Raw genomic sequence first — 27001 nt, forward strand, 5'->3', positions numbered from 1 at the left:
AGTGCAGTGAGTCCAGAGAGTGCACTGGCACCACTGGGGCTACAATGCAGTGAGTCCAGAGACTGCACTGGCACCACTGGGGATGCACTGCAGTGAGTCCAGAGAGTGCCCTGGCACCACTGGGGATGCACTACAGTGACTCCAGAGAGTGGACTGGAACCACTGGGGATGCAGTGCAGTGAGTCCAGAGAGTGCCCTGGCAACACTGGGGATGCACTACAGTGACTCCAGAGAGTGCCCTGGCAACACTGGGGATGCACTACAGTGACTCCAGAGAGTGCACTGGCACCACTGGGGATGCAGTGCAGTTAGTTCAGAGAGTGTACTGGCACCACTGGGGATGCAGTGCAGTGAGTCCAGAGAGTGCACTGGCAGCAATGCGGATGCAGTGCAGTGCACTCTGTGTACTCAGGGCACTGCATCCCCAGTGGTGGCAGTGCACTCTCTGGAGTCACTGTAGTGCAACCCCAGTGTTACGATGGCACTCTCTGGACTCACTGCAGTGCATCCCCAGTGTTACCAGGGCACTCTCTGGACTCACTGCACTGCATCCCCAGTGGTGCCAGTGCACTCCCTGGACTCACTGCAGTGCATCCCCCGTGGTGCCAGTGCACTCTCTGGACTCACTGCACTGCATCCTCAGTGGTGCCAGTGCACTCTCTGGACTCACCGGGGTGCACCCCCAGTGGTGCTAGTGCACTCTCTGGACTCACTGCACGCATCCCAGTGCTGCTAGTGCACTCTCTGGACTCACTGCACTGCATCCCCACTGGTGGGAGTGCTCTCTCTGGACTCACTGCACTGCTTCACCACTGGTGCCAGTGCACTCTCTGGACTCACGGCAGTGCATCCCCGGTGGTGCCAGTGCACTCTCTGGACTCACTGCACTGCATCCCCAGTGGTGCCAGTGCACTCTCTGGACTCACTGCACTGCATCCCCACTGGTGCCACTGCACTCTCTGGACTCACTGCACTGCATCCCCACTGGTGCCACTGCACTCTCTGGACTCACTGCACTGCATCCCCAGTGGTGCCAGTGCACTCTCTGGACCCACAGCACTGCATCCCCAATGGTGCCAGTGCACTCTCTGGACTCACTGCACTGCATCCCCAGAGGTGCCAGTGCACTCTCTGGACTCACCGGGGTGCATCCCCAGTGATGCCAGTGCAGTCTCTGGACTCACTGCACTGCAACTCCAGTGGTGCCAGTGCACTCTCTGGACTCACTGCACTGCATCCCCAGTGGTGCCAGTGCAATCTCTGGACTCACTGCAGTGCATCCCCAGTGGTGCCAGTGCACTCTCTGGACTCACTGCACTGCATTCCCAGTGGTGCCAGTGCACTCTCTGGACTAACTGCACTGCATCCCCAGTGGTGCCAGTGCACTCTCTAGTCTCAGTGCAGTGCATCCCCAGTGGTGCCAGTGCACTCTCTGGATTCACTGCACTGCATCCCCAGTGGGGCCAGTGCACTCTCTGGACTCACTGCACTGCATCCCCACTGGTGCCAGTGCACTCTCTGGACTCACTGCACTGCATCCCCAGTGGTGCCAGTGCACTCTCTGGACTCACTGCACTGCATCCCCAGTGGTGCAGAGCACTCCCTGGAGTCACTGCAGTGCATCCCCAGTGGTGCCAGTGCACTCTCTGGACTCACTGCACTGCATCCCCAGTGGTGCCAGTGCACTCTCTGGACTCACTGCACTGCATCCCCAGTGGTGCCAGTGCACTCTCCGGACCCACTGCACTGCATCCCCACTGGTGCCAGTGCATTCTCTGGACTCACTGCACTGCATCCCCAGTGGTGCCAGTACAGTCTCTGGACTCACTGCACTGCATCCCCAGTGCTGCCAGTGCACTCTCTGGACTCACTGCACTGCATCCCCAGTGCTGCCAGTGCACTCTCTGGACTCAGTGCACTGCATACCCAGTGGAGCCAGTGCACTCTCTGGACCCACTGCACTGCATCCCCAGTGGTGCCAGTGCACTCTCTGGACTCACTGCAGTGCATCCCCAGTGGTGCCTGTGCACTCTCTTGACTCACCGGGGTGCATCCCCAGTGGTGCCAGTGCACTCTCTGGACTCACTGCAGTGCATCCCCAGTGGTGCCAGTGCACTCTCTGGACTCACTGCACTGCATCCCCAGTGCTGCCAGTGCACTCTCTGGACCCACTGCACTGCATCCCCAGTGGTGCCAGTGCACTCTCTGGACTCACTGCACTGCAACCCCAATGTGCCAGTGCACTCTCTGGACTCACTGCACTGCATCCCCAGTGGTGCCAGTGCACTCTCTGGACTCACTGCACTGCATCCCCAGTGGTGCCAGTGCACTCTCTGGAGTCACTTCACTGCATCCCCAGTGGTGCCAGTGCACTCCCTGGACTCACTGCAGTGCATCCCCAGTGGTGCCAGTGCACTCTCTGGACTCACTGCACTGCATCCCCAGTGGTGCCAGTGCACTCTCTGGACTCACCGGGGTGCACCCCCAGTGGTGCTAGTGCACTATCTGGACTCACTGCACGCATCCCAGTGCTGCCAGTGCACTCTCTGGACTCACTGCACTGCATCCCCACTGGTGGGAGTGCTCTCTCTGGACTCACTGCACTGCTTCACCACTGGTGCCAGTGCACTCTCTGGACTCACTGCAGTGCATCCCCAGTGGTGCCAGTGCACTCTCTGGACTCACTGCACTGCATCCCCAGTGGTGCCAGTGCACTCTCTGGACTCACTGCACTGCATCCCCAGTGGTGCCACTGCACTCTCTGGACTCACTGCACTGCATCCCCAGTGGTGCCAGTGCACTCTCTGGACTCACTGCAGTGCATCCCCAGTGGTGCCAGTGCACTCTCTGGACTCACTGCAGTGCATCCCCAGTGGTGCCAGTGCACTCTCTGGACTCACTGCACTGCATCCCCAGTGGTGCCACTGCACTCTCTGGACTCACTGCACTGCATCCCCACTGGTGCCACTGCACTCTCTGGACTCACTGCACTGCATCCCCAGTGGTGCCAGTGCACTCTCTGGACCCACAGCACTGCATCCCCAGTGGTGCCAGTGCACTCTCTGGACTCACTGCACTGCATCCCCAGTGGTGCCAGTGCACTCTCTGGACTCACCGGGGTGCATCCCCAGTGATGCCAGTGCAGTCTCTGGACTCACTGCACTGCATCTCCAGTGGTGCCAGTGCACTCTCTGGACTCACTGCACTGCATCCCCAGTGGTGCCAGTGCAATCTCTGGACTCACTGCAGTGCATCCCCAGTGGTGCCAGTGCACTCTCTGGACTCACTGCACTGCATTCCCAGTGGTGCCAGTGCACTCTCTGGACTAACTGCACTGCATCCCCAGTGGTGCCAGTGCACTCTCTAGTCTAAGTGCAGTGCATCCCCAGTGGTGCCAGTGCACTCTCTGGATTCACTGCACTGCATCCCCAGTGGGGCCAGTGCACTCTCTGGACTCACTGCACTGCATCCCCACTGGTGCCAGTGCACTCTCTGGACTCACTGCACTGCATCCCCAGTGGTGCCAGTGCACTCTCTGGACTCACTGCACTGCATCCCCAGTGGTGCAGAGCACTCCCTGGAGTCACTGCAGTGCATCCCCAGTGGTGCCAGTGCACTCTCTGGACCCACGGCGCTGCATCCCCACTGGTGCCAGTGTACTCTCTGAGCTCACTGCACTGCATCCCCAGTGATGCCAGTGCAGTCTCTGGACTGACTGCACTGCATCCCCAGTGGTTCCAGTGCACTCTCTGGACTCACTGCACTGCATCCCCGGTGGTGCCAGTGCACTCTCTGGAGTCACTGCACTGCATCCCCACTGGTGCCAGTGCACTCTCTGGACTCATTGCACTGCATCCACACTGGTGCCAGTGCACTCTCTGGACTCACTGCACTGCATCCCCAGTGGTGCCAGTGCACTCTCTGGACTCAACGGGGTGCATCCCCAGTGGTGCCAGTGCACTCTCTGGAGCCACTGCACTGCATCCCCAGTGGTGCCAGTGCACTCTCTGGACTCACTGCACTGCATCCCCACTGGGGCCAGTGCACTCTCTGGACTCACTGCACTGCATCCCCAGTGGTGCCAGTGCACTCTCTGGACTCACCGGAGTGCATCCCAGTGGTGCCAGTGCACTCTCTGGACTCACTGCACTGCATCCCCAGTGGTGCCAGTGCACTCTCTGGATTCACCGCAGTACATCTCCAGTGGTGCCAGTGCACTCTCTGGACTCACTGCACTGCATCCCCACTGGTGCCAGTACACTGTCTGGTGTCACTGCACTGCATCCCCAATGGTGCCAGTGAACTCTCTGGACTCACTGCACTGCATCCCCACTGGTGCCAGTGCACTCTCTGGACTCACTGCACTGCATCCCCAGTGGTGCCAGTGCACTCTCTGGACCCACTGCACCGCATCACCACTGGTGCCACTGCACTCTCTGGACTCACTGCATTGCATCCCCAGTGGTGCCAGTGTACTCTCTGGACTCACTGTATTGCATCCGCACTGGTGCCAGTGCACTCTCTGGACTCACTGCACTGCATCCCCAGTGGTGCCAGTGCACTCTCTGGACTCACTGCAGTGCATCCCCAGTGGTACCAGTGCACTCTCTGGACTAACTGCACTGCATCCCCAGTGGTGCCAGTGCACTCTCTAGTCTCACTGCACTGCATCCCCAGTGGTGCAGAGCACTTCCTGGAGTCACTGCAGTGCATCTCCAGTGGTGCCAGTGCACTCTCTGGATTCACTGCACTGCATCTCCACTGGTGCCAGTGCACTCTCTAGACTCACTGCACTGCATCCCCAGTGGTGCCAGTGCACTCTCTGGACTCACTGCACTGCATCTCCAGTGGTGCCAGTGCACTCTCTGGACTCACTGCACTGCATCACCACTGGTGCCAGTGTACTCTCTGTACTCACTGCACTGCATCCCCACTGGTGCCAGTGCTCTCTCTGGACTCACTTCACTGCTTCACCACTGGTGCCAGTGCACTCTCTGAACTCACTGCACTGCATCCCCAGTGGTGCCAGTGCACTCTCTGGACTCACTGCACTGCATCCCCAGTGGTGCCAGTGCACTCTCTGGACTCACTGCACTGCATATCCACTGGTGCCAGTGCACTCTCTGGACACACTGCACTGCATCCCCAGTGGTGCCAGTGCACTCTCTGGACCCACTGCACTGCATCCCCAGTGGTGCCAGTGCACTCTCTGCACTCACTGCACTGCATCCCCAGTGGTGCCAGTGCACTCTCTGTACTCACTGCACTGCATCCCCAGCGGTGCCAGTGCACTCTCTGGACTCACTGCAGTGCATCCCCAGTGGTGCCAGTGCACTCTCTGGACTAACTGCACTGCATCCCCAGTGGTGACAGTGCACTCTCTGGACTCACTGCACTGCATCCCCACTGGTGCCAGTGCACTCCCTGGACTAACTGCACTGCATCCCCAGTGGTGCCAGTGCACTCTCTAGTCTCACTGCACTGCATCCCCAGTGGTGCCAGTGCACTCTCTGGAGTCACTGCACTGCATCCCTAGTGGTGCCAGTGCACTCTCTGGACTCACTGCACAGCATCCCCAGTGGTGACAGTGCACTCTCTGAACTCACTGCACTGCATCCCCAGTGGTGCCAGTGCACTCTCTGGAGTCACTGCACTGCATCACCAGTGGTGCCAGTGCACTCTCTGGACTCACTGCTCTGCATCCCCAGTGGTGCCAGTGCACTCTCTGGACCCACTGCACTGCATCCCGAATGGTGCCAGTGCACTCTCTGGACTAACTGCACTGCATCCCCAGTGGTGCCAGTGCACTCTCTGGACTCACTGCAGTGCATCCCCAATGGTGCCAGTGCACTCTCTGGACTCACTGCACTGCATCCCCAGTGGTGCCAGTGCACTCTCTGGACCCACTGCACTGCATCCCCAGTGGTGCCAGTGCACTCTCTGCACTCACTGCACTGCATCCCCAGTGGTGCCAGTGCACTCTCTGGACTCACTGCACTGCATCCCCAGTGGTGACAGTGCACTCTCTGGAGTCACTGCACTGCATCCCCAGTGGTGCCAGTGCACTCTCTGGACTCACTGCACTGCATCCCCAGTGGTGACAGTGCACTCTCTGAACTCACTGCACTGCATCCCCAGTGGTGCCAGTGCACTCTCTGGACTCACTGCACTGCATCACCAGTGGTGCCAGTGCACTCTCTGGACTCACTGCTCTGCATCCCCAGTGGTGCCAGTGCACTCTCTGGACCCACTGCACTGCATCCCGAATGGTGCCAGTGCACTCTCTGGACTAACTGCACTGCATCCCCAGTGGTGCCAGTGCACTCTCTGGACTCACTGCACTGCATCACCACTGGTGCCAGTGCACTCTCTGTACTCACTGCACTGCATCCCCACTGGTGCCAGTGCTCTCTCTGGACTCACTTCACTGCTTCACCACTGGTGCCAGTGCACTCTCTGAACTCACTGCACTGCATCCCCAGTGGTGCCAGTGCACTCTCTGGACTCACTGCACTGCATCCCCAGTGGTGCCAGTGCACTCTCTGGACTCACTGCACTGCATATCCACTGGTGCCAGTGCACTCTCTGGACACACCGCACTGCATCCCCAGTGGTGCCAGTGCACTCTCTGGACCCACTGCACTGCATCCCCAGTGGTGCCAGTGCACTCTCTGCACTCACTGCACTGCATCCCCAGTGGTGCCAGTGCACTCTCTGGACTCACTGCACTGCATCCCCAGCGGTGCCAGTGCACTCTCTGGACTCACTGCAGTGCATCCCCAGTGGTGCCAGTGCACTCTCTGGACTAACTGCACTGCATCCCCAGTGGTGACAGTGCACTCTCTGGACTCACTGCACTGCATCCCCACTGGTGCCAGTGCACTCCCTGGACTAACTGCACTGCATCCCCAGTGGTGCCAGTGCACTCTCTAGTCTCACTGCACTGCATCCCCAGTGGTGCCAGTGCACTCTCTGGAGTCACTGCACTGCATCCCCAGTGGTGCCAGTGCACTCTCTGGACTCACTGCACTGCATCCCCAGTGGCGACAGTGCACTCTCTGAACTCACTGCACTGCATCCCCAGTGGTGCCAGTGCACTCTCTGGAGTCACTGCACTGCATCACCAGTGGTGCCAGTGCACTCTCTGGACTCACTGCTCTGCATCCCCAGTGGTGCCAGTGCACTCTCTGGACCCACTGCACTGCATCCCGAATGGTGCCAGTGCACTCTCTGGACAAACTGCACTGCATCCCCAGTGGTGCCAGTGCACTCTCTGGACTCACTGCAGTGCATCCCCAATGGTGCCAGTGCACTCTCTGGACTCACTGCACTGCATCCCCAGTGGTGCCAGTGCACTCTCTGGACCCACTGCACTGCATCCCCAATGGTGCCAGTGCACTCTCTGGACTCACTGCACTGCATCCCCAGTGGTGCCAGTGCACTCTCTGGTCTCACTGCAGTGCATCCCCAGTGGTGCCAGTGCACTCTCTGGACTCACTGCACTGCATCCCCAGTGGTGCCAGTGCATTCTCTGGACTCACTGCACTCCATCCCCAGTGCTGCCAGTGCACTCTATGGACTCACTGCACTGCATCCCCAGTGGTGCCAGTGCACTCTCTGGACTCACTGCACTGCATCCCCAATGTGCCAGTGCACTCTCTGGACTCACTGCACTGCATCCCCAGTGGTGCCAGTGCACTCTCTGGACTCACTGCACTGCATCTCCAGTGGTGCCAGTGCACTCTCTGGACTCACTGCACTGCATCACCACTGGTGCCAGTGCACTCTCTGTACTCACTGCACTGCATCCCCACTGGTGCCAGTGCACTCCCTGGACTAACTGCACTGCATCCCCAGTGGTGCCAGTGCACTCTCTAGTCTCACTGCACTGCATCCCCAGTGGTGCCAGTGCACTCTCTGGAGTCACTGCACTGCATCCCCAGTGGTGCCAGTGCACTCTCTGGACTCACTGCACTGCATCCCCAGTGGTGCCAGTGCACTCTCTGGACTCACTGCACTGCATCCCCAGTGGTGCCAGTGCACTCTCTGGACTCACTGCACTTCATATCCACTGGTGCCAGTGCACTCTCTGGACACACTGCACTGCATCCCCAGTGGTGCCAGTGCACTCTCTGGACCCACTGCACTGCATCCCCAGTGGTGCCAGTGCACTCTCTGCACTCACTGCACTGCATCCCCAGTGGTGCCAGTGCACTCTCTGGACTCACTGCACTGCATCCCCAGCGGTGCCAGTGCACTCTCTGGACTCACTGCAGTGCATCCCCAGTGGTGCCAGTGCACTCTCTGGACTAACTGCACTGCATCCCCAGTGGTGACAGTGCACTCTCTGGACTCACTGCACTGCATCCCCACTGGTGCCAGTGCACTCCCTGGACTAACTGCACTGCATCCCCAGTGGTGCCAGTGCACTCTCTAGTCTCACTGCACTGCATCCCCAGTGGTGCCAGTGCACTCTCTGGACTCACTGCACTGCATCCCCAGTGGTGCCAGTGCACTCTCTGGACGCACTGCACTGCATCCCCAGTGGTGACAGTGCACTCTCTGAACTCACTGCACTGCATCCCCAGTGGTGCCAGTGCACTCTCTGGAGTCACTGCACTGCATCACCAGTGGTGCCAGTGCACTCTCTGGACTCACTGCTCTGCATCCCCAGTGGTGCCAGTGCACTCTCTGGACCCACTGCACTGCATCCCGAATGGTGCCAGTGCACTCTCTGGACTAACTGCACTGCATCCCCAGTGGTGCCAGTGCACTCTCTGGACTCACTGCAGTGCATCCCCAATGGTGCCAGTGCACTCTCTGGACTCACTGCACTGCATCCCCAGTGGTGCCAGTGCACTCTCTGGACCCACTGCACTGCATCCCCAATGGTGCCAGTGCACTCTCTGGACTCACTGCACTGCATCCCCAGTGGTGCCAGTGCACTCTCTGGTCTCACTGCAGTGCATCCCCAGTGGTGCCAGTGCACTCTCTGGACTCACTGCACTGCATCCCCAGTGGTGCCAGTGCATTCTCTGGACTCACTGCACTCTATCCCCAGTGCTGCCAGTGCACTCTATGGACTCACTGCACTGCATCCCCAGTGGTGCCAGTGCACTCTCTGGACTCACTGCACTGCATCCCCAATGTGCCAGTGCACTCTCTGGACTCACTGCACTGCATCCCCAGTGGTGCCAGTGCACTCTCTGGACTCACTGCACTGCATCTCCAGTGGTGCCAGTGCACTCTCTGGACTCACTGCACTGCATCCCCAGTGGTGCCAGTGCACTCTCTGTACTCACTGCACTGCATCCCCACTGGTGCCAGTGCTCTCTCTGGACTCACTTCACTGCTTCACCACTGGTGCCAGTGCACTCTCTGAACTCACTGCACTGCATCCCCAGTGGTGCCAGTGCACTCTCTGGACTCACTGCACTGCATCCCCAGTGGTGCCAGTGCACTCTCTGGACTCACTGCACTGCATATCCACTGGTGCCAGTGCACTCTCTGGACACACTGCACTGCATCCCCAGTGGTGCCAGTGCACTCTCTGGACCCACTGCACTGCATCCCCAGTGGTGCCAGTGCACTCTCTGCACTCACTGCACTGCATCCCCAGTGGTGCCAGTGCACTCTCTGGACTCACTGCACTGCATCCCCAGCGGTGCCAGTGCACTCTCTGGACTCACTGCAGTGCATCCCCAGTGGTGCCAGTGCACTCTCTGGACTCACTGCACTGCATCCCCAGCGGTGCCAGTGCACTCTCTGGACTAACTGCACTGCATCCCCAGTGGTGACAGTGCACTCTCTGGACTCACTGCACTGCATCCCCACTGGTGCCAGTGCACTCCCTGGACTAACTGCACTGCATCCCCAGTGGTGCCAGTGCACTCTCTAGTCTCACTGCACTGCATCCCCAGTGGTGCCAGTGCACTCTCTGGAGTCACTGCAGTGCATCCCCAGTGGTGCCAGTGCACTCTCTGGACTCACTGCACTGCATCCCCAGTGGTGACAGTGCACTCTCTGAACTCACTGCACTGCATCCCCAGTGGTGCCAGTGCACTCTCTGGAGTCACTGCACTGCATCACCAGTGGTGCCAGTGCACTCTCTGGACTCACTGCTCTGCATCCCCAGTGGTGCCATTGCACTCTCTGGACCCACTGCACTGCATCCCGAATGGTGCCAGTGCACTCTCTGGACTAACTGCACTGCATCCCCAGTGGTGCCAGTGCACTCTCTGGACTCACTGCAGTGCATCCCCAATGGTGCCAGTGCACTCTCTGGACTCACTGCACTGCATCCCCAGTGGTGCCAGTGCACTCTCTGGACCCACTGCACTGCATCCCCAATGGTGCCAGTGCACTCTCTGGACTCACTGCACTGCATCCCCAGTGGTGCCAGTGCACTCTCTGGTCTCACTGCAGTGCATCCCCAGTGGTGCCCGTGCACTCTCTGGACTCACTGCACTGCATCCCCAGTGGTGCCAGTGCATTCTCTGGACTCACTGCACTGCATCCCCAGTGCTGCCAGTGCACTCTATGGACTCACTGCACTGCATCCCCAGTGGTGCCAGTGCACTCTCTGGACTCACTGCACTGCATCCCCAATGTGCCAGTGCACTCTCTGGACTCACTGCACTGCATCCCCAGTGGTGCCAGTGCACTCTCTGGACTCACTGCACTGCATCCCCAGTGGTGCCAGTGCACTCTCTGGACCCACTGCACTGCATCCCCAGTGGTGCCAGTGCACTCTCTGGAGTCACTGCACTGCATCCCCAGTGGTGCCAGTGCACTCTCTGGACTCACTGCACTGCATCACCAGTGGTGCCAGTGCACTCTCTGGACTCACTGCAGTGCATCCCCAGTGGTGCCAGTGCACTCCCTGGACTCACTGCACTGCATCTCCACTGGTGCCAGTGCACTCTCTGGACTAACTGCACTGCATCCTCACTGGTGCCAGTGCACTCTCTGCACTCACTGCACTGCATCCCCAGTGGTGCCAGTGTACTCTCTGGACTCACTGCACTGCATCCCCACTGGTGGTAGTGCTCTCTCTGGACTCACTGCACTGCTTCACCACTGGTGCCAGTGCACTCTATGCACTCACCGGGGTGCATCCCCAGTGGTGCCAGTGCACTCTCTGGACTCACCGGGGTGCATCCCCAGTGGTGCCATTGCACTCTCTGGACCCACTGCACTGCATCCCCAGTGGTGCCAGTGCATTCTCTGGACTCACTGCACTGCATCCCCAGTGGTGCCAGTGCACTCTCTGGACTCACTGCACTGCATCCCCAGTGGTGCCAGTGCATTCTCTGGACTCACTGCACTGCATCCCCAGTGGTGCGAGTGCACTCTCTGGACTCACTGCACTGCATCCCCAGTGGTGCCAGTGCACTCTCTGAACTCACTGCACTGCATCCCCAGTGGTGCCAGTGCACTCTCTGGACTCACTGCACCGCATCACCACTGGTGCCACTGCACTCTCTGGACTCACTGCATTGCATCCCCAGTGGTGCCAGTGTACTCTCTGGACTCACTGCATTGCATCCGCACTGGTGCCAGTGCACTCTCTGGACTCACTGCACTGCATCCCCAGTGGTGCCAGTGCACTCTCTGGACTCACTGCAGTGCATCCCCAGTGGTGCCAGTGCACTCTCTGGACTCACTGCACTGCATCCCCAGTGGTGACAGTGCACTCTCTGGAGTCACTGCACTGCATCCCCAGTGGTGCCAGTGCACTCTCTGGACTCACTGCACTGCATCCCCAGTGGTGACAGTGCACTCTCTGAACTCACTGCACTGCATCCCCAGTGGTGCCAGTGCACTCTCTGGAGTCACTGCACTGCATCACCAGTGGTGCCAGTGCACTCTCTGGACTCACTGCTCTGCATCCCCAGTGGTGCCAGTGCACTCTCTGGACCCACTGCACTGCATCCCGAATGGTGCCAGTGCACTCTCTGGACTAACTGCACTGCATCCCCAGTGGTGCCAGTGCACTCTCTGGACTCACTGCAGTGCATCCCCAATGGTGCCAGTGCACTCTCTGGACTCACTGCACTGCATCCCCAGTGGTGCCAGTGCACTCTCTGGACCCACTGCACTGCATCCCCAATGGTGCCAGTGCACTCTCTGGACTCACTGCACTGCATCCCCAGTGGTGCCAGTGCACTCTCTGGTCTCACTGCAGTGCATCCCCAGTGGTGCCAGTGCACTCTCTGGACTCACTGCACTGCATCCCCAGTGGTGCCAGTGCATTCTCTGGACTCACTGCACTCCATCCCCAGTGCTGCCAGTGCACTCTATGGACTCACTGCACTGCATCCCCAGTGGTGCCAGTGCACTCTCTGGACTCACTGCACTGCATCCCCAATGTGCCAGTGCACTCTCTGGACTCACTGCACTGCATCCCCAGTGGTGCCAGTGCACTCTCTGGACTCACTGCACTGCATCCCCAGTGGTGCCAGTGCACTCTCTGGACCCACTGCACTGCATCCCCAGTGGTGCCAGTGCACTCTCTGGAGTCACTGCACTGCATCCCCAGTGGTGCCAGTGCACTCTCTGGACTCACCGGGGTGCATCCCCAGTGATGCCAGTGCAGTCTCTGGACTCACTGCACTGCATCTCCAGTGGTGCCAGTGCACTCTCTGGACTCACTGCACTGCATTCCCAGTGGTGCCAGTGCACTCTCTGGACTCACTGCAGTGCATCCCCAGTGGTGCCAGTGCACTCTCTGGACTCACTGCACTGCATTCCCAGTGGTGCCAGTGCACTCTCTGGACTAACTGCACTGCATCCCCAGTGGTGCCAGTGCACTCTCTAGTCTCAGTGCAGTGCATCCCCAGTGGTGCCAGTGCACTCTCTGGATTCACTGCACTGCATCCCCAGTGGGGCCAGTGCACTCTCTGGACTCACTGCACTGCATCCCCACTGGTGCCAGTGCACTCTCTGGACTCACTGCACTGCATCCCCAGTGGTGCCAGTGCACTCTCTGGACTCACTGCACTGCATCCCCAGTGGTGCAGAGCACTCCCTGGAGTCACTGCAGTGCATCCCCAGTGGTGCCAGTGCACTCTCTGGACTCACTGCACTGCATCCCCAGTGGTGCCAGTGCACTCTCTGGACTCACTGCACTGCATCCCCAGTGGTGCCAGTGCACTCTCCGGACCCACTGCACTGCATCCCCACTGGTGCCAGTGCATTCTCTGGACTCACTGCACTGCATCCCCAGTGGTGCCAGTACAGTCTCTGGACTCACTGCACTGCATCCCCAGTGCTGCCAGTGCACTCTCTGGACTCACTGCACTGCATCCCCAGTGCTGCCAGTGCACTCTCTGGACTCAGTGCACTGCATACCCAGTGGAGCCAGTGCACTCTCTGGACCCACTGCACTGCATCCCCAGTGGTGCCAGTGCACTCTCTGGACTCACTGCAGTGCATCCCCAGTGGTGCCTGTTCACTCTCTTGACTCACCGGGGTGCATCCCCAGTGGTGCCAGTGCACTCTCTGGACTCACTGCAGTGCATCCCCATTACTGCCAGTGCACTCTCTGGACTCACTGCACTGCATCCCCAGTGCTGCCAGTGCACTCTCTGGACCCACTGCACTGCATCCCGAATGGTGCCAGTGCACTCTCTGGACTCACTGCACTGCATCCCCAGTGGTGCCAGTGCACTCTATGGACTCACTGCACTGCATCCCCAGTGGTGCCAGTGCACTCTCTGGAGTCACTGCAGTGCATCCCCAGTGGTGCCAGTGCACTCTCTGGACTCACTGCACTGCATCCCCAGTGGTGCCAGTGCACTCTCTGGACTCACTGCACTGCATCCCCAGTGGTGCCAGTGCACTCTCTGGAGTCACTTCACTGCATCCCCAGTGGTGCCAGTGCACTCTCTGGACTCACTGCACTGCATCCCCAGTGGTGCCAGTGCACTCTCGGGACAAACTGCACTGCATCCCCAGTGGTGCCAGTGCACTCCCTGGAGTCACTGCACTGCATCCCCAGTGGTGCCAGTGCACTCTCTGGACTCACTGCACTCCATCCCCAGTGGTGCCAGTGCACTCTCTGGACTCACTGCACTGCATCACCACTGGTGTCAGTGCACTCTCTGGACCCACTGCACTGCATCCCCACTGGTGCCAGTGAACTCTCTGGACTCACTGCACTGCATCCCCAGTGGTGCCAGTGCACTCTCTGGACCCACGGCGCTGCATCCCCACTGGTGCCAGTGTACTCTCTGAGCTCACTGCACTGCATCCCCAGTGATGCCAGTGCAGTCTCTGGACTGACTGCACTGCATCCCCAGTGGTTCCAGTGCACTCTCTGGACTCACTGCACTGCATCCCCGGTGGTGCCAGTGCACTCTCTGGAGTCACTGCACTGCATCCCCACTGGTGCCAGTGCACTCTCTGGACTCATTGCACTGCATCCACACTGGTGCCAGTGCACTCTCTGGACTCACTGCACTGCATCCCCAGTGGTGCCAGTGCACTCTCTGGACTCAACGGGGTGCATCCCCAGTGGTGCCAGTGCACTCTCTGGACCCACTGCACTGCATCCCCAGTGGTGCCAGTGCACTCTCTGGACTCACTGCACTGCATCCCCAGTGGTGCCAGTGCACTCTCTGGACTCACTGCACTGCATCCCCAGTGGTGCCAGTGCACTCTCCGGACCCACTGCACTGCATCCCCACTGGTGCCAGTGCATTCTCTGGACTCGCTGCACTGCATCCCCAGTGGTGCCAGTACAGTCTCTGGACTCACTGCACTGCATCCCCAGTGCTGCCAGTGCACTCTCTGGACTCACTGCACTGCATCCCCAGTGCTGCCAGTGCACTCTCTGGACTCAGTGCACTGCATACCCAGTGGAGCCAGTGCACTCTCTGGACCCACTGCACTGCATCCCCAGTGGTGCCAGTGCACTCTCTGGACTCACTGCAGTGCATCCCCAGTGGTGCCTGTTCACTCTCTTGACTCACCGGGGTGCATCCCCAGTGGTGCCAGTGCACTCTCTGGACTCACTGCAGTGCATCCCCATTACTGCCAGTGCACTCTCTGGACTCACTGCACTGCATCCCCAGTGCTGCCAGTGCACTCTCTGGACCCACTGCACTGCATCCCGAATGGTGCCAGTGCACTCTCTGGACTCACTGCACTGCATCCCCAGTGGTGCCAGTGCACTCTATGGACTCACTGCACTGCATCCCCAGTGGTGCCAGTGCACTCTCTGGACTCACTGCACTGCAACCCCAATGTGCCAGTGCACTCTCTGGACTCACTGCACTGCATCCCCAGTGGTGCCAGTGCACTCTCTGGACTCACTGCACTGCATCCCCAGTGGTGCCAGTGCACTCTCTGGAGTCACTTCACTGCATCCCCAGTGGTGCCAGTGCACTCTCTGGACTCACTGCACTGCATCCCCAGTGGTGCCAGTGCACTCTCGGGACAAACTGCACTGCATCCCCAGTGGTGCCAGTGCACTCCCTGGAGTCACTGCACTGCATCCCCAGTGGTGCCAGTGCACTCTCTGGACTCACTGCACTCCATCCCCAGTGGTGCCAGTGCACTCTCTGGACTCACTGCACTGCATCACCACTGGTGTCAGTGCACTCTCTGGACCCACTGCACTGCATCCCCACTGGTGCCAGTGAACTCTCTGGACTCACTGCACTGCATCCCCAGTGGTGCCAGTGCACTCTCTGGACTCAACGGGGTGCATCCCCAGTGGTGCCAGTGCACTCTCTGGACCCACTGCACTGCATCCCCAGTGGTGCCAGTGCACTCTCTGGACTCACTGCACTGCATTCCCACTGGTGCCAGTGCACTCTCTGGACTCACTGCACTGCATCCCCAGTGGTGCCAGTGCACTCTCTGGACTCACCGGAGTGCATCCCAGTGGTGCCAGTGCACTCTCTGGACTCACTGCAGTGCATCCCCAGTGGTGCCAGTGCACTCTCTGGATTCACCGCAGTACATCTCCAGTGGTGCCAGTGCACTCTCTGGACTCACTGCACTGCATCCCCACTGGTGCCAGTACACTGTCTGGTGTCACTGCACTGCATCCCCAATGGTGCCAGTGAACTCTCTGGACTCACTGCACTGCATCCCCACTGGTGCCAGTGCACTCTCTGGACTCACTGCACTGCATCCCCAGTGGTGCCAGTGCACTCTCTGGACCCACTGCACCGCATCACCACTGGTGCCACTGCACTCTCTGGACTCACTGCATTGCATCCCCAGTGGTGCCAGTGTACTCTCTGGACTCACTGCATTGCATCCGCACTGGTGCCAGTGCACTCTCTGGACTCACTGCACTGCATCCCCAGTGGTGCCAGTGCACTCTCTGGACTCACTGCAGTGCATCCCCAGTGGTGCCAGTGCACTCTCTGGACTAACTGCACTGCATCCCCAGTGGTGCCAGTGCACTCTCTAGTCTCACTGCACTGCATCCCCAGTGGTGCAGAGCACTTCCTGGAGTCACTGCAGTGCATCTCCAGTGGTGCCAGTGCACTCTCTGGATTCACTGCACTGCATCTCCACTGGTGCCAGTGCACTCTCTAGACTCACTGCACTGCATCCCCAGTGGTGCCAGTGCACTCTCTGGACTCACTGCACTGCATCTCCAGTGGTGCCAGTGCACTCTCTGGACTCACTGCACTGCATCACCACTGGTGCCAGTGCACTCTCTGGACTCACTGCACTGCATCCCCACTGGTGCCAGTGCTCTCTCTGGACTCACTTCACTGCTTCACCACTGGTGCCAGTGCACTCTCTGAACTCACTGCACTGCATCCCCAGTGGTGCCAGTGCACTCTCTGGACTCACTGCACTGCATCCCCAGTGGTGCCAGTGCACTCTCTGGACTCACTGCACTGCATATCCACTGGTGCCAGTGCACTCTCTGGACACACTGCACTGCATCCCCAGTGGTGCCAGTGCACTCTCTGGACCCACTGCACTGCATCCCCAGTGGTGCCAGTGCACTCTCTGGACTCACTGCACTGCATCCCCAGTGGTGCCAGTGCACTCTCTGGACTCACTGCACTGCATCCCCAGCGGTGCCAGTGCACTCTCTGGACTCACTGCAGTGCATCCCCAGTGGTGCCAGTGCACTCTCTGGACTAACTGCACTGCATCCCCAGTGGTGACAGTGCACTCTCTGGACTCACTGCACTGCATCCCCACTGGTGCCAGTGCACTCCCTGGACTAACTGCACTGCATCCCCAGTGGTGCCAGTGCACTCTCTAGTCTCACTGCACTGCATCCCCAGTGGTGCCAGTGCACTCTCTGGAGTCACTGCACTGCATCCCCAGTGGTGCCAGTGCACTCTCTGGACTCACTGCACTGCATCCCCAGTGGTGACAGTGCACTCTCTGAACTCACTGCACTGCATCCCCAGTGGTGCCAGTGCACTCTCTGGAGTCACTGCACTGCATCACCAGTGGTGCCAGTGCACTCTCTGGACTCACTGCTCTGCATCCCCAGTGGTGCCAGTGCACTCTCTGGACCCACTGCACTGCATCCCGAATGGTGCCAGTGCACTCTCTGGACTAACTGCACTGCATCCCCAGTGGTGCCAGTGCACTCTCTGGACTCACTGCAGTGCATCCCCAATGGTGCCAGTGCACTCTCTGGACTCACTGCACTGCATCCCCAGTGGTGCCAGTGCACTCTCTGGACCCACTGCACTGCATCCCCAATGGTGCCAGTGCACTCTCTGGACTCACTGCACTGCATCCCCAGTGGTGCCAGTGCACTCTCTGGTCTCACTGCAGTGCATCCCCAGTGGTGCCAGTGCACTCTCTGGACTCACTGCACTGCATCCCCAGTGGTGCCAGTGCATTCTCTGGACTCACTGCACTCCATCCCCAGTGGTGCCAGTGCACTCTATGGACTCACTGCACTGCATCCCCAGTGGTGCCAGTGCACTCTCTGGACTCACTGCACTGCATCCCCAATGTGCCAGTGCACTCTCTGGACTCACTGCACTGCATCCCCAGTGGTGCCAGTGCACTCTCTGGACTCACTGCACTGCATCCCCAGTGGTGCCAGTGCACTCTCTGGACCCACTGCAGTGCATCCCCAGTGGTGCCAGTGCACTCTCTGGAGTCACTGCACTGCATCCCCAGTGGTGCCAGTGCACTCTCTGGACTCACTGCACTGCATCACCAGTGGTGCCAGTGCACTCTCTGGACTCACTGCAGTGCATCCCCAGTGGTGCCAGTGCACTCCCTGGACTCACTGCACTGCATCTCCACTGGTGCCAGTGCACTCTCTGGACTAACTGCACTGCATCCTCACTGGTGCCAGTGCACTCTCTGCACTCACTGCACTGCATCCCCAGTGGTGCCAGTGTACTCTCTGGACTCACTGCACTGCATCCCCACTGGTGGTAGTGCTCTCTCTGGACTCACTGCACTGCTTCACCACTGGTGCCAGTGCACTCTCTGGACTCACCGGGGTGCATCCCCAGTGGTGCCAGTGCACTCTCTGGACTCACCGGGGTGCATCCCCAGTGGTGCCATTGCACTCTCTGGACCCACTGCACTGCATCCCCAGTGGTGCCAGTGCATTCTCTGGACTCACTGCACTGCATCCCCAGTGGTGCCAGTGCACTCTCTGGACTCACTGCACTGCATCCCCAGTGGTGCCAGTGCATTCTCTGGACTCACTGCACTGCATCCCCAGTGGTGCCAGTGCACTCTCTGGACTCACTGCACTGCATCCCCAGTGGTGCCAGTGCACTCTCTGAACTCACTGCACTGCATCCCCAGTGGTGCCAGTGCACTCTCTGGACTCACTGCACCGCATCACCACTGGTGCCACTGCACTCTCTGGACTCACTGCATTGCATCCCCAGTGGTGCCAGTGTACTCTCTGGACTCACTGCATTGCATCCGCACTGGTGCCAGTGCACTCTCTGGACTCACTGCACTGCATCCCCAGTGGTGCCAGTGCACTCTCTGGACTCACTGCAGTGCATCCCCAGTGGTGCCAGTGCACTCTCTGGACTAACTGCACTGCATCCCCAGTGGTGCCAGTGCACTCTCTAGTCTCACTGCACTGCATCCCCAGTGGTGCAGAGCACTTCCTGGAGTCACTGCAGTGCATCTCCAGTGGTGCCAGTGCACTCTCTGGATTCACTGCACTGCATCTCCAGTGGTGCCAGTGCACTCTCTAGACTCACTGCACTGCATCCCCAGTGGTGCCAGTGCACTCTCTGGACTCACTGCACTGCATCTCCAGTGGTGCCAGTGCACTCTCTGGACTCACTGCACTGCATCACCACTGGTGCCAGTGCACTCTCTGTACTCACTGCACTGCATCCCCACTGGTGCCAGTGCTCTCTCTGGACTCACTTCACTGCTTCACCACTGGTGCCAGTGCACTCTCTGAACTCACTGCACTGCATCCCCAGTGGTGCCAGTGCACTCTCTGGACTCACTGCACTGCATCCCCAGTGGTGCCAGTGCACTCTCTGGACTCACTGCACTGCATATCCACTGGTGCCAGTGCACTCTCTGGACACACTGCACTGCATCCCCAGTGGTGCCAGTGCACTCTCTGGACCCACTGCACTGCATCCCCAGTGGTGCCAGTGCACTCTCTGCACTCACTGCACTGCATCCCCAGTGGTGCCAGTGCACTCTCTGGACTCACTGCACTGCATCCCCAGCGGTGCCAGTGCACTCTCTGGACTCACTGCAGTGCATCCCCAGTGGTGCCAGTGCACTCTCTGGACTAACTGCACTGCATCCCCAGTGGTGACAGTGCACTCTCTGGACTCACTGCACTGCATCCCCACTGGTGCCAGTGCACTCCCTGGACTAACTGCACTGCATCCCCAGTGGTGCCAGTGCACTCTCTAGTCTCACTGCACTGCATCCCCAGTGGTGCCAGTGCACTCTCTGGAGTCACTGCACTGCATCCCCAGTGGTGCCAGTGCACTCTCTGGACTCACTGCACTGCATCCCCAGTGGTGACAGTGCACTCTCTGAACTCACTGCACTGCATCCCCAGTGGTGCCAGTGCACTCTCTGGAGTCACTGCACTGCATCACCAGTGGTGCCAGTGCACTCTCTGGACTCACTGCTCTGCATCCCCAGTGGTGCCAGTGCACTCTCTGGACCCACTGCACTGCATCCCGAATGGTGCCAGTGCACTCTCTGGACTAACTGCACTGCATCCCCAGTGGTGCCAGTGCACTCTCTGGACTCACTGCAGTGCATCCCCAATGGTGCCAGTGCACTCTCTGGACTCACTGCACTGCATCCCCAGTGGTGCCAGTGCACTCTCTGGACCCACTGCACTGCATCCCCAATGGTGCCAGTGCACTCTCTGGACTCACTGCACTGCATCCCCAGTGGTGCCAGTGCACTCTCTGGTCTCACTGCAGTGCATCCCCAGTGGTGCCAGTGCACTCTCTGGACTCACTGCATTGCATCCCCAGTGGTGCCAGTGCATTCTCTGGACTCACTGCACTCCATCCCCAGTGCTGCCAGTGCACTCTATGGACTCACTGCACTGCATCCCCAGTGGTGCCAGTGCACTCTCTGGACTCACTGCACTGCATCCCCAATGTGCCAGTGCACTCTCTGGACTCACTGCACTGCATCCCCAGTGGTTCCAGTGCACTCTCTGGACTCACTGCACTGCATCCCCAGTGGTGCCAGTGCACTCTCTGGACCCACTGCACTGCATCCCCAGTGGTGCCAGTGCACTCTCTGGAGTCACTGCACTGCATCCCCAGTGGTGCCAGTGCACTCTCTGGACTCACTGCACTGCATCACCAGTGGTGCCAGTGCACTCTCTGGACTCACTGCAGTGCATCCCCAGTGGTGCCAGTGCACTCCCTGGACTCACTGCACTGCATCTCCACTGGTGCCAGTGCACTCTCTGGACTAACTGCACTGCATCCTCACTGGTGCCAGTGCACTCTCTGCACTCACTGCACTGCATCCCCAGTGGTGCCAGTGTACTCTCTGGACTCACTGCACTGCATCCCCACTGGTGGTAGTGCTCTCTCTGGACTCACTGCACTGCTTCACCACTGGTGCCAGTGCACTCTCTGGACTCACCGGGGTGCATCCCCAGTGGTGCCAGTGCACTCTCTGGACTCACCGGGGTGCATCCCCAGTGGTGCCATTGCACTCTCTGGACCCACTGCACTGCATCCCCAGTGGTGCCAGTGCATTCTCTGGACTCACTGCACTGCATCCCCAGTGGTGCCAGTGCACTCTCTGGACTCACTGCACTGCATCCCCAGTGGTGCCAGTGCATTCTCTGGACTCACTGCACTGCATCCCCAGTGGTGCCAGTGCACTCTCTGGACTCACTGCACTGCATCCCCAGTGGTGCCAGTGCACTCTCTGAACTCACTGCACTGCATCCCCAGTGGTGCCAGTGCACTCTCTGGACTCACTGCACTGCATCCCCACTGGTGCCAGTGCACTCTCTGGAATCACTGCACTGCATCCCCAGTGGTGCCAGTGCACTCTCTGGAGTACTGCACTGCATCCCCAGTGATGCCAGTGCACCCTCTGGACTCACTGCACTGCATCCCCAGTGGTGCCAGTGCACTCTCTGGACTCACTGCACTGCATCCCCAGTGGTGCCAGTGCACTCTCTGGACTCACTGCACTGCATCCCCAGTGGTGCCAGTGCACTCTCTGGACTCACTCACAGTGGTGGTGCACTCTCTGGACTCACTGCACGCCCCAGTGGTGCCAGTGCACTCTCTGGACTCACTGCACTGCATCCCCAGTGGTGCCAGTGTGCTCTCTGGACTCACTGCACTGCATCCCCACTGGTGGCAGTGCTCTCTCTGGACTCACTGCACTGCTTCACCACTGGTGCCAGTGCACTCTCTGGACTCACAGCACTGCATCCCCAGTGGTGCCAGTGCACTCTCTGGACTCACTGCACTGCATCCCCAGTGGTGCCAGTGCACTCTCTGGACTCACTGCACTGCATCCCCACTGGTGCCACTGCACTCTCTGGACTCACTGCACTGCATCCCCACTGGTGCCACTGCACTCTCTGGACTCACTGCACTGCATCCCCAGTGGTGCCAGTGCACTCTCTGGACCCACAGCACTGCATCCCCAATGGTGCCAGTGCACTCTCTGGACTCACTGCACTGCATCCCCAGTGGTGCCAGTGCACTCTCTGGACTCACCGGGGTGCATCCCCAGTGATGCCAGTGCAGTCTCTGGACTCACTGCACTGCATCTCCAGTGGTGCCAGTGCACTCTCTGGACTCACTGCACTGCATCCCCAGTGGTGCCAGTGCACTCTCTGGACTCACTGCAGTGCATCCCCAGTGGTGCCAGTGCACTCTCTGGACTCACTGCTCTGCATTCCCAGTGGTGCCAGTGCACTCGCTGGACTAACTGCACTGCATCCCCAGTGGTGCCAGTGCACTCTCTAGTCTCAGTGCAGTGCATCCCCAGTGGTGCCAGTGCACTCTCTGGATTCACTGCACTGCATCCCCAGTGGTGCCAGTGCACTCTCTGGACTCACTGCACTGCATCCCCAGTGGTGCCAGTGCACTCTCTGGACTCACTGCACTGCATCCCCAGTGGTGCCAGTGCACTCTCTGGACTCACTGCACTGCATCCCCAGTGGTGCAGAGCACTCCCTGGAGTCACTGCAGTGCATCCCCAGTGGTGCCAGTGCACTCTCTGGACTCACTGCAGTGCATCCCCAGTGCTGCCAGTGCACTCTCTGGACTCAGTGCACTGCATCCCCAGTGGTGCCAGTGCACTCTCTGGACCCACTGCACTGCATCCCCAGTGGTGCCAGTGCACTCTCTGGACTCACTGCAGTGCATCCCCAGTGGTGCCTGTGCACTCTCTTGACTCACCGGGGTGCATCCCCAGTGGTGCCAGTGCACTCTCTGGACTCACTGCAGTGCATCCCCAGTGGTGCCAGTGCACTCTCTGGACTCACTGCACTGCATCCCCAGTGCTGCCAGTGCACTCTCTGGACCCACTGCACTGCATCCCCACTGGTGCCAGTGCACTCTATGGACTCACTGCACTGCATCCCCACTGGTGCCAGTGCACTCTCTGGAGTCACTGCACTGCATCCCCACTGGTGCCAGTGCACTCTCTGGACTCCCTGCAGTGCATGCCCAGTGGTGCCAGTGCACTCTCTGGACTCACTGCAGTGCATCCCCAGTGGTGCCAGTGCACTCTCTGGACTCACTGCACTGCATCCCCAATGGTGCCATTGCAGTCTCTGGACTCACTGCAGTGCATCCCCAGTGGTGCCAGTGCACTCTCTTGACTCACTGGGGTGCATCCCCACTGGTGCCAGTGCACTCTCTGGACTCACTGCACTGCATCCCCAGTGGTGCCAGTGCACTCTCTGGACTCACTGCACTGCATCCCCAGTGCTGCCAGTGCACTCTCTGGACCCACTGCACTGCATCCCCAGTGGTGCCAGTGCACTCTATGGACTCACTGCACTGCATCCCCAGTGGTGCCAGTGCACTCTCTGGACTCACTGCACTGCATCCCCAATGTGCCAGTGCACTCTCTGGACTCACTGCACTGCATCCCCAGTGGTGCCAGTGCACTCTCTGGACTCACTGCACTGCATCCCCAGTGCTGCCAGTGCACTCTCTGGAGTCGCTTCACTGCATCCCCAGTGGTGCCAGTGCACTCTCTGGACTCACTGCACTGCATCCCCAGTGGTGCCAGTGCACTCTCTGGAGTCACTGCACTGCATCCCCAGTGGTGCCAGTGCACACTCTGGAGTCACTGCACTGCTTCCCCAGTGCTTCCAGTGCACGCTCTGGACTCACTGCACTTCTTCCCCACTGGTGCCAGTGCACTCTCGGGACTCACTGCACTGCATCCCCACTGTTGCCAGTGCACTCCCTGGAGTCACTGCACTGCATCCCCAGTGGTGCCAGTGCACTCTCTGGACTCACTGCACTCCATCCCCAGTGGTGCCAGTGCACTCTCTGGACTCACTGCACTGCATCCCCACTGGTGTCAGTGCACTCTCTGGACCCACTGCACTGCATCCCCACTGGTGCCAGTGAACTCTCTGGACTCACTGCACTGCATCGCCAGTGGTGCCAGTGCACTCTCTGGACCCACGGCGCTGCATCCCCACTGGTGCCAGTGCACTCTCTGAGCTCACTGCACTGCATCCCCAGTGATGCCAGTGCAGTCTCTGGACTGACTGCACTGCATCCCCAGTGGTTCCAGTGCACTCTCTGGACTCACTGCACTGCATCCCTGGTGGTGCCAGTGCACTCTCTGGACTCACTGCACTGCATCCCCACTGGTGCCAGTGCACTCTCTGGACTCACTGCACTGCATCCCCAGTGGTGCCAGTGCACTCTCTGGACTAACTGCACTGCATCCCCAGTGGTGCCAATGCACTCTCTGGACTCAACGGGGTGCATCCCCAGTGGTGCCAGTGCACTCTCTGGACCCACTGCACTGCATCCCCAGTGGTGCCAGTGCACTCTCTGGACTCACTGCACTGCATCCCCAGTGGTGCCAGTGCACTCGCTGGACTCACTGCACTGCATCCCCACTGGTGCCAGTGCACTCTCTGGACTCACTGCACTGCATCCCCAGTGGTGCCAGTGCACTCTCTGGACTCACCGGAGTGCATCCCAGTGGTGCCAGTGCACTCTCTGGACTCACTGCACTGCATCCCCAGTGGTGCCAGTGCACTCTCTGGATTCACCGCAGTACATCTCCAGTGGTGCCAGTGCACTCTCTGGACTCACTGCACTGCATCCCCACTGGTGCCAGTACACTGTCTGGTGTCACTGCACTGCATCCCCAGTGGTGCCAGTGAACTCTCTGGACTCACTGCACTGCATCCCCACTGGTGCCAGTGCACTCTCTGGACTCACTGCACTGCATCCCCAGTGGTGCCAGTGCACTCTCTGGACCCACTGCACCGCATCACCACTGGTGCCACTGCACTCTCTGGACTCACTGCATTGCATCCCCAGTGGTGCCAGTGTACTCTCTGGACTCACTGCATTGCATCCGCACTGGTGCCAGTGCACTCTCTGGACTCACTGCACTGCATCCCCAGTGGTGCCAGTGCACTCTCTGGAATCACTGCACTGCATCCCCAGTGGTGCCAGTGCACTCTCTGGACTAACTGCACTGCATCCCCAGTGGTGCCAGTGCACTCTCTAGTCTCACTGCACTGCATCCCCAGTGGTGCAGAGCACTCCCTGGAGTCACTGCAGTGCATCTCCAGTGGTGCCAGTGCACTCTCTGGATTCACTGCACTGCATCTCCACTGGTGCCAGTGCACTCTCTAGACTCACTGCACTGCATCCCCAGTGGTGCCAGTGCACTCTCTGGACTCACTGCACTGCATCTCCAGTGGTGCCAGTGCACTCTCTGGACTCACTGCACTGCATCCCCAGTGGTGCCAGTGCACTCTCTGGACTCACTGCACTGCATCCCCAGTGGTGCCAGTGCACTCTCTGCACTCACTGCACTGCATCCCCAGTGGTGCCAGTGCACTCTCTGGACTCACTGCACTGCATCCCCAGTGGTGCCAGTGCACTCTCTGGACCCACTGCACTGCATCCCCAGTGGTGCCAGTGCACTCTCTGGACTCACTGCACTGCATCCCCAGTGGTGCCAGTGCACTCTCTGGACTCACTGCAGTGCATCCCCAGTGGTGCCAGTGCACTCTCTGGACTCACTGCAGTGCATCCCCAGTGGTGCCAGTGCACTCTCTGGACTAACTGCACTGCATCCCCAGTGGTGCCAGTGCACTCTCTGGACTCACTGCACTGCATCCCCAGTGGTGCCAGTGCACTCTCTGGACTCACTGCACTGCATCCCCACTGGTGCCAGTGCACTCTCTGGACTCACTGCAGTGCATCCCCAGTGGTGCAGAGCACTCCCTGGAGTCACTGCAGTGCATCCCCAGTGGTGCCAGTGCACTCTCTGGAGTCACTGCACTGCATCCCCAGTGGTGCCAGTGCACTCTCTGGACCCACTGCACTGCATCCCCAGTGGTGCCAGTGCATACTCTGGACTCACTGCACTGCATTCCTAATGGTACCAGTGCACTCTCTGAACTCACTGCACTGCATCCCCAGTGGTGCCAGTGCACTCTCTGGACTCACTGCACTGCATCACCACTGGTGCCAGTGCACTCTCTGGACTCACTGCACTGCATCCGCAATGGTGCCAGTGCACTCTCTGAACTCACTGCACTGCATCCCCAGTGGTGCCAGTGCACTCTCTGGAGTCACTGCACTGCATCACCAGTGGTGCCAGTGCACTCTCTGGACCCACTGCACTGCATCCCCAGTGGTGCCAGTGCACTCTCTGGACTCACTGCACTGCATCCCCAGTGGTGACAGTGCACTCTCTGAACTCACTGCACTGCATCCCCAGTGGTGCCAGTGCACTCTCTGGAGTCACTGCACTGCATCACCAGTGGTGCCAGTGCACTCTCTGGACTCACTGCTCTGCATCCCCAGTGGTGCCAGTGCACTCTCTGGACCCACTGCACTGCATCCCGAATGGTGCCAGTGCACTCTCTGGACTCACTGCACTGCATCCCCAGTGGTGCCAGTGCACTCTCTGGACTCACTGCAGTGCATCCTTAGTGATGCCAGTGTACTCTCTGGACTCACTGCACTGCATCCCCAGTGGTGCCAGTGCACTCTCTGGACTCACTGCAGTGCATCCCCAATGGTGCCAGTGCACTCTCTGGACTCACTGCACTGCATCCCCACTGGTGCCAGTGCACTCTCTGGACTCACTGCACTGCATCCCCAGTGGTGCCAGTGCACTCTCTGGACTCACTGCACTGCATCCCCAGTGGTGCAGAGCACTCCCTGGAGTCACTGCAGTGCATCCCCAGTGGTGCCAGTGCACTCTCTGGACTCACTGCACTGCATCCCCAGTGGTGCCAGTGCACTCTCTGGACTCACTGCACTGCATCCCAGTGGTGCCAGTGCACTCTCCGGACCCACTGCACTGCATCCCCAGT

Source organism: Anser cygnoides, chromosome W, assembly GCF_040182565.1.
Source record: "Anser cygnoides isolate HZ-2024a breed goose chromosome W, Taihu_goose_T2T_genome, whole genome shotgun sequence".
Lineage (NCBI taxonomy): Eukaryota > Metazoa > Chordata > Aves > Anseriformes > Anatidae > Anser > Anser cygnoides.